At 41.7% G+C, this 11,152-nt stretch overlaps 1 protein-coding gene and 1 long non-coding RNA gene across 2 annotated transcripts in view; one reads left to right on the top strand and one right to left on the bottom strand.

The window, feature by feature from the left end:
- Positions 1 to 5,037: 5,037 nt before the first annotated feature.
- Positions 5,038 to 9,367, bottom strand: LOC102311646. The gene is made up of 5 exons (XR_001336215.2): positions 8,921 to 9,367; positions 6,247 to 6,722; positions 6,041 to 6,167; positions 5,642 to 5,766; positions 5,038 to 5,522 (listed from the first exon to the last, which is right to left on the bottom strand). It is a non-coding gene; the product is annotated as an uncharacterized LOC102311646 (long non-coding RNA).
- Positions 6,665 to 11,152, top strand: part of LOC102311857 (inactive dipeptidyl peptidase 10) — a 139,011-nt gene continuing 134,523 nt past the window's right edge. Inside the window, exon 1 of the mRNA XM_014332884.2 lies at positions 6,665 to 6,680. The gene's annotated coding sequence lies outside the window, so the exon portion shown is untranslated. The remainder of the gene's footprint in view (positions 6,681 to 11,152) is intronic.

Here is an 11,152-nt window from a genome sequence, read left to right as displayed (position 1 = left end):
TTGTTAAAGGAAAGCACTTCATTGGCATTGTGTTACTGGACTGACCCTAAGCAATCATTGCAAATAGCAACTTTGCTATCCATTTTAGACACTAAAAGAAAAAACACTCACAGACCTTACTAGCATCACATGTGCATAACTCAAGTGTCATCTTATCAATGTGTTATGTGATCTTCAATGGGTTTTTTTTCTTCTATTTCTGGAGATACAGACATTTAATTTAAAGTCTTGATGTTGCATCTGTCTACATACTGTTAATTACTAACCCTAATGAGCTGTTGTGTTTTATTTTGGACTGGGTTTACACAAATGCTCACTGAATGTGTTGGCAATAAAAGAAATTTTAAAAAATAAGTTGGATGTACTTAATTCATTTGTGTGGAACCTGTTGACAAAATAGATTTATGTAAAACTAATTAATAAAGCACAAGGTGGCTGAAAATATAATATTTGAATTAATCTAACTTAAATTTAACATTTTACTGCCACAAATAAGAAATGTGTTGAAGTAACTAATCTAAACTATCTAACCTGAAAATATATCATCTATGTTCATACAACATAACTTGATTTAGTTAGTCTTAAATATGTCTTGTTAATCTTAAGTAGTTTTTTTAAATTAGATGAACTAAAGATTTTTGCTTTAAACTAACATAATTCAATTTCGTGGAACCTGTTGACAAAATAATTTTAATTAAAGTCAACGTTTCATTTTTTTGAGTGCAAGCACTCGGTCAAGCTGACTTTCTTGAGGTACTGAGGGCAGTTTGAGTGCATTACAGCAGACTGATCTTCTCTGTTATCTTTCCAGTGTGAGTGCACAAAAGGATCTCACAGATGAACATGTGGTCCCTGACACTCCAGCCACCTCTTCTGCACCCGTCTCACCTCCAGCTGAGGTTCAGAGGGACAAATCAAAGAAGGCTTCCTGGTGGCGCAGATGGATTTTTTGTAAGGTGAGTTTACCACTGCAGAGAATAAGCTCTGAACAAACAAATGGTGCAGGAATTTCTGCATCTATTTGTGTTTAACTGGATTTATTTGTAAGTGGCAAATCTGAAGTATGAGGTCATTTTACTGTGTTCCTGTTTAAAGCTGATTCATTGCTTTGTGTTTCTTCTCCTGTAATTTCATCACTGTGATTGCACTGTTTGTGTCTTTCTATAATGGTAACATCAGCACTGAAAAATGTGAAGTCAAGGACGTTGGTGTCCAGATGGAAGTTTCCTGCCCCCCCAAATTGCTGCTGTTTTTCTGCACGGTACATTCTACAGAGCCGAGTGTGAAACGTGAACAGCCCTTATGAAGTCTGAATGTTAGGATTGACACTCAAATTCTCATTATGTCGTCCATTTTGGTTGAACTAACTGGTGATGTGTTCCTCAAAGAAAAAGGTGACCTTAGATGATGAGCCGTGTTGGCCTGAAGTCAATGAGAGAGATGAGCCAGTTTCCAGGCCGTCTACCCCAACAGGTTACGGTGGGTAGCCAGGGGGCTATGTTGGAGACAGAGTATGCACAGCAAAAAGACCATTGTTAAATTAGCTCCAACAGAATTATTTTCAACACTTTTTCAGGGTTTATATATTATTTATGGGCAGCACGGTGGTTAGCACTGTTGCCGCACAGCAAGAAGGTCCTGAGTTCAATTCCACCATCAGGCCGGGGTCTTTCTGTGTGGAGTTTGCATGTTCTCCCCGTGTTTGCGTGGGTTCTCTCCGGGTACTCCGGCTTCCTCCCACCGTCCAAAGACATGCAGCTTGTGGGGATAGGTTAATTGGATAATCCAAATTGTCACTAGGTGTGCGAGATGTGATGTGAATGGTTGTCTGTCCCTGTGTGTTGAGCCCTGCGACAGACTGGCGACCTGTCCAGGGTGTACCCCGCCTCTCGCCCTATGACAGCTGGGATAGGCTCCAGCGCCCCCCGCGACCCTGAAAAGGATAAGCAGAAGCGAATGGATGGATGGATATATTATTTATACACTCTTAAGAGTTAAATCAACATTTTTGAAATAGTTATAATATTTAACACCAGGCCAGAGTTCATGTTTTAACATTTTTAACCTTCTGGTTAGTGTTGGCTTCACTCCCTATAGTGTCAGGCTTTCTACACTGAAAAGTGTTAAAATTAAATTCTGAGAAAGAATTGAATTCCACAAAATAAATATTCCCCAAAAGGACATTTATTGTGTCTTCAAACAATTGTGAATGACGGTACAATGTACACTGTCTCATCTGAAACATTGTATGACCTTTGCATGTCAAAAGATTTATAAAACTTTAGATCTGACATTTCACTATGCATCTCTGCTCACATGCTATAGATGGTTATCAAAACACTCTGTAAACAACTGTTTCTCCATAAAAAAAAATTCATCTTCAACCAAAAGTAAATCACTTTTTGGCAAAAGACAGGACGATGTCTTCTTCCCCACTGCAAATAACAGTACTCAGCTTTATATTCACTTGGGACAAGTTAAACACAAAATGTGCTTTGAAAAGTTCATCAAATGCCCCGAGTGAGTGGCTCGCCTGGTGTGTGTCAGTCTTGCTCTTCTTTTGCCTGACAGCGAGGAGGTATGGTTGCCGACCTTGTTGATTGCAGAGATGCTCTTCCAGACTCCAGCATGACTTGGGTTAACATAAGGAAACTAATAATTATTCACAGAAATGGTGTCTAAATACAGAAAAAAAATGCAGAAGAGATTGCTCAAAGACTTTGATATTATTGAAATTTCATGATATAATTACCTTATGAAAGACTACAAGTCTCTGACTTGCATCACTCGCGCTGATTTTTGGAGACCTTTGTCCTCCTGGTGGTGGTGGAAGAAGATGTAGCAACAACAACAGCAATGCCATTTCTTGTTCAAAGGCTGAAGATGAAAAGACACAAAATTAATACCATTTCATCAAATGTTTTGATCTGTTTAACAATGAAAACAGGGGAAAGTTAAGAGACTTCCATCTCTCCCACGTCTATTGTTGAAAGTTATCAAAAAGTAGATGAAATCTTTAGAGATACCGAATCTCTCTCATGGAGGCCCCGGGGCAGACCCAGGACACGCTGGAGAGATTATATCTCTCGGCTGGCCTGGGAACGCCTTGGTATTGCCCCGGACAAGCTGGAGGAGGTGGCTGGGGAGAGGGAGGTCTGGACCTCTTTGCTTAGGCTGCTACCCCCGCGACCCGACCTCGGATAAGCGGATGAAGATGGATGGATGGATGGAAGTTGGATGTACTTAATTCATTTGTGTGGAACCTGTTGACAAAATAGATTTATGTAAAACTAATTAATAAAGCACAAGGTGGCTGAAAATATAATATTTGAATTACTCTAACTTAAATTTAACATTTTACTGCCACAAATAAGAAATGTGTTGAAGTAACTAATCTAAACTATCTAACCTGTAAATATATCATCTATGTTCATACAACATAACTTGATTTAGGTAGTCTTAAATATCTGTTGTTAATCTGAAGTAGTTTTTTAAAATGAGATGAACTAAACATTTTTGCTTTAAACTAACACAATGCAATTTCGTGGAACCTGTTGACAAAATAATTTTAATTAAAGTCAACTTTTCATTTTTTTGAGTGCAAGCACTCGGTCAAGCTGACTTTCTTGAGGCACTGAGGGCAGTTTGAGTGCATTACAGCAGACTGATCTTCTCTGTTATCTTTCCAGTGTGAGTGCACAAAAGGATCTCACAGATGAACATGTGGTCCCTGACACTCCAGCCACCTCTTCTGCACCCGTCTCACCTCCAGCTGAGGTTCAGAGGGACAAATCAAAGAAGGCTTCCTGGTGGCGCAGATGGCTTTTTTGTAAGGTGAGTTTACCACTGCAGAGAATAAGCTCTGAACAAACAAATGGTGCAGGAATTTCTGCATCTATTTGTGTTTAACTGGATTTATTTGTAAGTGGCAAATCTGAAGTATGAGGTCATTTTACTGTGTTCCTGTTTAAAGCTGATTCATTGCTTTGTGTTTCTTCTCCTGTAATTTCATCACTGTGATTGCACTGTTTGTGTCTTTCTATAATGGTAACATCAGCACTGAAAAATGTGAAGTCAAGGACGTTGGTGTCCAGATGGAAGTTTCCTGCCCCCCCAAATTGCTGCTGTTTTTCTGCACGGTACATTCTACAGAGCCGAGTGTGAAACGTGAACAGCCCTTATAGGAACACATGAAGTCTGAATGTTAGGATTGACACTCAAATTCTCATTATGTCGTCCATTTTGGTTGAACTAACTGGTGATGTGTTCCTCAAAGAAAAAGGTGACCTTAGATGATGAGCCGTGTTGGCCTGAAGTCAATGAGAGAGATGAGCCAGTTTCCAGGCCGTCTACCCCAACAGGTTACGGTGGGTAGCCAGGGGGCTATGTTGGAGACAGAGTATGCACAGCAAAAAGACCATTGTTAAATTAGCTCCAACAGAATTATTTTCAACACTTTTTCAGGGTTTATATATTATTTATGGGCAGCACGGTGGCACGGTGGTTAGCACTGTTGCCGCACAGCAAGAAGGTCCTGAGTTCAATTCCACCATCAGGCCGGGGTCTTTCTGTGTGGAGTTTGCATGTTCTCCCCGTGTTTGCGTGGGTTCTCTCCGGGTACTCCGGCTTCCTCCCACCGTCCAAAGACATGCAGTTTGGGGGGATAGGTTAATTGATTAATCCAAATTGTCACTAGGTGTGAATGTGAGAGTGAATGGTTGTCTGTCCCTGTGTGTTGGCCCTGCGACAGACTGGCGACCTGTCCAGGGTGTACCCCGCCTTTCGCCCTATGACAGCTGGGATAGGCTCCAGCGCCCCCCGCGACCCTGAAAAGCAGAAGCGAATGGATGGATGGATATATTATTTATACACTCTTAAGAGTTAAATCAACATTTTTGAAATAGTTATAATATTTAACACCAGGCCAGAGTTCATGTTTTAACATTTTTAACCTTCTGGTTAGTGTTGGCTTCACTCCCTATAGTGTCAGGCTTTCTACACTGAAAAGTGTTAAAATTAAATTCTGAGAAAGAATTGAATTCCACAAAATAAATATTCCCCAAAAGGACATTTATTGTGTCTTCAAACAATTGTGAATGACGGTACAATGTACACTGTCTCATCTGAAACATTGTATGACCTTTGCATGTCAAAAGATTTATAAAACTTTAGATCTGACATATTCACTATGCATCTCTGCTCAGCATGCATAGATGGTTATCAAAACACTCTGTAAACAACCTGTTTCCCATAAAAAAAAAAATTATCTTCAACCAAAAGTAAGTCACTTATTTGGCGAAAGACAGGCGTGTCTTCTTCCACTGCACTGCAAATAACAGGTCCAGCTTTATATTCACTTGGGACAAGTTAAACACAAAATGTGCTTTGAAAAGTTCATCAAATGCCCCGAGTGAGTGGCTCGCCTGGTGTGTGTCAGTCTTGCTCTTCTTTTGCCTGACAGCGAGGAGGTATGGTTGCCGACCTTGTTGATTGCAGAGATGCTCTTCCAGACTCCAGCATGACTGGGGTTGACATAAGGAAACTAATAATTATTCACAGAAATGGTGTCTAAATACAGAAAAAAATGCAGAAGAGATTGCTCAAAGACTTTGATATTATTGAAATTTCATGATATAATTACCTTATGAAAGACTACAAGTCTCTGACTTGCATCACTCGCGCTGATTTTTGGAGACCTTTGTCCTCCTGGTGGTGGTGGAAGAAGATGTAGCAACAACAACAGCAATGCCATTTCTTGTTCAAAGGCTGAAGATGAAAAGACACAAAATTAATACCATTTCATCAAATGTTTTGATCTGTTTAACAATGAAAACAGGGGAAAGTTAAGAGACTTCCATCTCTCCCACGTCTATTGTTGAAAGTTATCAAAAAGTAGATGAAATCTTTAGAGATACCGAAGAAGAAAAAAATCTATAGGATTATTACTTCAGGATCATCATACAAACAAAACGGACAATGCTTTGTGTGACTTTATATTACATTCTAAGATCAAAACTAGAACAACTGGACAAAGATTTACTTTGTTAAAGGGTGTTAAAGTGAGCTTTTCAGCCTCTTTTATGGCATTTGGCCTGAAGAATGTCTTTCATTTCTGAAGCAACCTGGAGGATGTGTCATCAGCGAACAGGAGTGAAGTTTTGCTCCACCTTTAAGAAAGAAAATTGTATTTGAAACAACTGCTAGCTCCAAATTCCAAACATTAAAAAAAAAAGAATTCTAACTTACCATTCCTTTTGTATCCAGGAATCTTGGAAAAGTGGATAGGATACCAACGCTTCTGCTTGGGTCATTAACAAGCCTCCAATAGTGCTGAATGGTCTCTTTAATCTTCTGGAAAATCACAGAGTTGTCTGTAGTATGGTTGAGCAAAGACACGACCTCCTTGCAAGCATCACCATCAAGCTGGTGTATAACATTCAGTCCTTTCGAGATTTGGACCACCTGAAGAACTGTCTGTCAACCTATTAGGTTGTGTTGGAGATCCACAACGAATCTTTCTTTGGACAGTTTTCAGAAACTGAAAGAAATGTATCCTGTGCCACTTGCTGCATCAAAGAAGTGCTCCTGGATAAGTGAAAATACAAACCACCTGCGTCTCATCTGAGGCAATCACCGGAGGACTACTTCAGCCAGCTCTGACGGCTTCTCCTCGCCAGTCCGTAAGTCTCCTCCCAGTGTGACCAGCATTAGACAAAGTGAATCTGTGAACGAAGGTGTAGGTCTATTAGGTTATGTTGTGGTGATCCTCGGGTTGGGGGATGGGTGTTCATACTGGAGTGCAAAATTAAAACCAATGGAGATGGACCAGAAAAGTTTAAAGCCATCAGGTGCTCAGTTTAGAAAAAAGAGAAAAGGAGAGGAGAAACAAGCAAAAGATACAGGTAAGCAGATGTGTCCTGTAATGACACATCTGACACATTTTTGGTAATCTCAGTCTCTCACTAAATGTGCTCCTGTGACTTGCCAGGACGTCATGGAGTGGGTGGGAGGTATTATCCATGATTGTCCTTATCTTGGACAACATCTGCCTCTCAGACACCACCCTAACAGAGTCCAGCTCCATCCCTAACACATTACTGGCCTTGTGGATCAGTTTATTTAGTCTGTTGGCATCTGTGACCCTCAACCTGCTGCCCCAGCATGCAACAGCATAGAGGATAGCACTGACCACAACAGAGATACAACAAGATAACATCAATTAGTATGGATAGTGAAAACTTCTGTTTACATTTGTAAGCCACTTGGCTATGATAGTAAACAGTAGACACTGATGCAGCTTACTGAATCCTTTGGACTGTGTTCAGCACAATAGTAATTAGTCATTAGCCAGAGGGAGTGTTTGCCCAGGGTGCCAAACAGGCTTGGACCGCCACTGTCGGGACTTATATTTCTGACGTGATCTCCTCCTTTTTGCCCCTGGTACCGGGGGCGTGGGGCTTAAGTGGTTTAAGCTGCCAGCCACGCTAGTTTCCGATCCTCCTTCAGTGGCACAGAGTGTAGTGCGTAGGGTGGTGGGCACAGACAGGCCTTTCGAAGTTGTTGATGCTCAAGGCAAAATGTTTCTAACGTTGAACCCGAGCTCATCCTCGAACAGATAAAGCCGTAAAACATTAGCAACGACTGAATGCTGGCTCTCGCTTTGAGTAACCGGAAGTATAAGACCGGACTGCAGAAGTAGTGGTCTGTCATGGCAGCCTACGTACGCTCTTACAGAAACCTGTGGATAAGGAAACACAACACATTAAGTCGTGGCTCAAGAGCTGGCAGTTCATCTTGTAATCGGAAGGTTTCCAGTTCGAGCCCCGGCTCCGACAGTCTCAGTCGTTGTGTCCTTGGGCAAGACACTTCACCTGTTGCCTACTGGTGGTGGTCAGAGGGCCCGATGGCGCCAGTGTCTGGCAGCCTCGCCTCTGTCAGTGCACCCCAGGGCAGCTGTGGCTACAATGTAGCTTGCCATTATCAGTGTGTGAATGTGTGTGTGAATGGGTGGATGACTGAATGTAGTATAAAGCGCTTTGGGGTCCATAGGGTCTAAGTAAAGCGCTATACAAATATAGGCCATTTACTTTAATGTCGGTCATAAGGGTGGAACTTCAAGAGCCACTGTGACTTGCAGGCAGCCTGCAGACACAGGGATTGTTTTCTTTGTGTATGTAACCAGTTGAAGGTCAGGTGGTTTTAGTGGCGTATCACTGAAGTGCTCTTCTTAGATGTGGTTAGGCAAGATAGAAACTGCAGAACCTGTGTCCACAATCAGTTCAATGTCCTTAGCTGATGAGGTAGGTGTGCTCACATTTATGCTGCATTGCAATCCTTTTGATGCATAAGAAGGATCTGTTAAGTAAAGGGCTGAGTTTTGGTAAATGGACTTCCCGTACATCTCTTGTCTTGGATGAGCAGCAGACACAAGCAAAATGTCCAGTTTTATGACACAGTTTACAAGTAGCTTTGGCAGCAGGACACTGTCAAAAGTTGGCTAAATGACTGTTTGAACCACATCTAAAACAGTTCTTAGATGGTTTTGTTGCATGAGATGGCTTTGCAGGGTGAGCATTGTATTTGTGTTTCCTCTGCATGGAGTATGAGTGAGACTGCACAGCTTGGACTGGAGTACTGCTGTTTGCAGCTATGGATTTAGCTTGTTGAACTGCAGATTCCATTTGTATTGCCAGTGTAACGGCTTTATCTAGTGTCAAATCAGGTTCAAGCAAGAGTCTTTCTCTTATGCTGGGGCTAGACACATGTTCAACTAGCTGATCATGGATCATTTCTTCTGTCCTGTCATCAAACACACACATTTAGAAGCAAGGTTCCGCAAGCTGGCCACATACTGGATAACAGTCTCATGTGAAGCTTGTGTTCGCTTTCTGAAAGCATGTCTTTCCACAACAACATTTACCTTGGGTGAAAAGTGTTCTTCTAGGGCAGTAACAGCAGAGGCGAAGGTATCACCTGTATTTGGCAGTGAGTAGAAAATCCTCTGTCCCTCTGTTCCTAAGCAGTGGAGTAAAGTAGCTCTTCTTCATGCTTCATTCCCTGTTGCAGTGATCACAAGCAAATAATTGTTGAACATACACATCCACATGTTGAAGGGCAAAGCAGGATCTCCAGGGCAAGGCAAAAACATGGGCTGTGGATGGACGTTTGCAGCCATGATGACTCAGCAAAAAACTAAGCTGAAAAAACAGGCAGGGTTACTCGTCGCCAAAATGTAGCAGCGGCTGGTAATAAACCAGTCCTCATCAAGGAACAGTGCTCTTTAATGAATTCAGCACAGACTTGACATCGTAGAGGTAACAGGGAGACACATCAAGTTATCAGTTAGCCATCTTAACTATATTCTAACTCTAAAATTTTACCGACTCCACTTTTCTCTTATTTCGCGACACCGCCCTCTAGTGGTGGTGGTACAATCATTACAGGACACAACAACAGTCTGGAGTGTAGAAGGAGTAGAGCAGTGGCGAGAGGACACATCCCTGTGGTGCTCCTGTGTTGATGGTGATGCTGTTAGAGACGCATCTACCCACCCTCACCACCTGAGTTCTGCCAGTGAGGAAGTCCAACACCCATGCACACAGACGGCTGTTAAGTCCCAGATCCCTGAGCTTTGTGAACAGTCTGCTGGGCACTATTGTGTTAAACGCTGAACTGTAATCAACAAACAGCATTCTCACATAGTTAGCCTATTTCTTGTCCACGTGTCTGAGGGTGGTGTGCAGGACGTGGACGATGGCATCCTCTGTGGATCTGTTGGGTCGGATCTGTGGTGTCTGGGATGGAGGAGGAGATGATGTTCTTCAGCAGCCTCTCGAACACCTTCATCAATACCGTTGCTGGTGGGCCCTGTGAGCTAAAGTGGTGAACAGAAGACCCAAATATACTGAAAGTGGGCTTGCACCTTGAGGTCCTCTAGTGGCTGCTCTGTGTATTTGCATAAACATGCATATACAGTAGCAAGACACAGCGTCTTGATAGACTCTGCCACACACTGAGCAGAGCCTGTCATGAAAATTGGTGCTAAAGTTTTGGTAAGTGAAATTCTTCATTCATTTTTTCATTAGTTTGCGTCAATGGCCAGCGATAAACCCATGCAGCTTAAAGATGCAGCTTAAAGATGCAGCATGCTAACCAAGCTTGCTGCTGCACATTCTGAGGCACATATGGTCACTTCTGGCTCTAAGAAGCATGAAACAAAAGGTGAATGTGACTATAATGATGATCAGTAAACACTTCTACAAGTTACATGTGTGTAATAAATACTAATTTAACTAATTGAATGGTTGTTATCTATGTAAATAAACAGAGGAGTAGCACAGAAAAAAATATTAGTACAAATTATGGTTATAAACCTGTGTTCAAATAAACAGATGGCACAATGGTCTGTATTTGTTTTTTAAAAAAAGACTGTGTTGGCTTAAATGGCAGCAAGTTGTGCATGGAGTTTAAGCCAAGAGCTCACTGAAGTTGGCTTAATTTGCAGAATAATATATAGAAAAACTCTGAGTGAATAAAAATCTTGGACCATTTGCTTGATCTGCCTTCAAATAACAGAAGCAACACATCTGCCAAGCTTCGGATTTCCCCACATGCAGGAGTCATGTGGTAAGAGACACGATCAGTTTAGAGACAGTCTGGAGGATCATTTTCTTTTCAAAGTGCAAAAAAAGGCCTGAGGTAGCCTATTAGGGATGTCTGCTCATACTGACATCATCAAGAGCCGCAAATAGAAAAAAACTGTCTGAAGAAGAGCTTTAGGCTCACTTCTTTAACTCTTGCTGGCCTTGTTATTTGAATCTTTAGACATTTTTAAATGGAGATAAACTGCTAGTAAACGTATATATCTAACTGAAAATAAGGAAAAGCATAATATGTCCACTTTATATGACTTAACCACTGCAAGAGTAATATTGATACAGACTGTTGTACTGTATAATTTAAACAGTGCATTTGAAACCAGACACAGGACCCATAGGTACTAATAAACTCAGGAAGTTCGCATTAATGTCCTCTTTTATTAGTCCACTTATCCCTCTGATGGCTTTCTACACTGCACCCATATAACCTTTCAAACTTTACATCTCAGCCCTGCGACAGACTGGCGACCTGTCCAGGGTGTACCCTGCCTCTC

This window comes from Haplochromis burtoni, unplaced genomic scaffold (assembly GCF_018398535.1).
Source record: "Haplochromis burtoni strain Fernald_Lab_line unplaced genomic scaffold, NCSU_Asbu1 Contig_39, whole genome shotgun sequence".
Taxonomy (NCBI): Eukaryota; Metazoa; Chordata; class Actinopteri; order Cichliformes; family Cichlidae; genus Haplochromis; species Haplochromis burtoni.
The sequence above is the reverse complement of the archived record's forward strand: the minus strand, read 5'-3'. Positions and strand labels throughout refer to the sequence as shown.